The sequence below is a fragment of the Meleagris gallopavo genome, chromosome 22 (genome assembly GCF_000146605.3).
Source record: "Meleagris gallopavo isolate NT-WF06-2002-E0010 breed Aviagen turkey brand Nicholas breeding stock chromosome 22, Turkey_5.1, whole genome shotgun sequence".
Classification (NCBI taxonomy): domain Eukaryota; kingdom Metazoa; phylum Chordata; class Aves; order Galliformes; family Phasianidae; genus Meleagris; species Meleagris gallopavo.
Window position 1 is genome coordinate 3,535,722 of NC_015032.2, and position 491 is coordinate 3,536,212.

Below are 491 nucleotides of genomic sequence, written 5' to 3' on the forward strand. Positions count from 1 at the left end.
AGTCGGGCAACTTTTGCATGCCAGATAGAACTATGGGCATTATTATTTACAGACCCTCGAGAACCAACAATCTGCAGAAAGAGAGAGATAAAAAACATGGTGGTGGCGAATGCGATAGGCAGTGCGAGCAGGGCGTCCCCTGCTTCAAGGTGCACTTTTTCCTCTCTCACCCACCCCAGATTCTCTCTTGCTTTTATTCTTCTCAGGGTCCGAAGGGTATTTTCCATTTGTACACTGCATCTGCATGGCCAGTGCGTGATACAGAGGCCAAATGGAACACCTGCTTGCAGAATAAACTATCAAGGTTAACTCTCTTAGCGTGCGCCTTTGTCTCAGGTGCTGTATGATCATATTTTAAATTCCCGATTAGTGGGATGAAAGAGAGTTAATCATTCTATAATATAGGGTCATCCCTTTGCCTGGGATTCCTTTCCAGGTTTTGTCTTAGTGCTACTAATACATTAAAATAGCTATTTCCATAGATTCCAGCA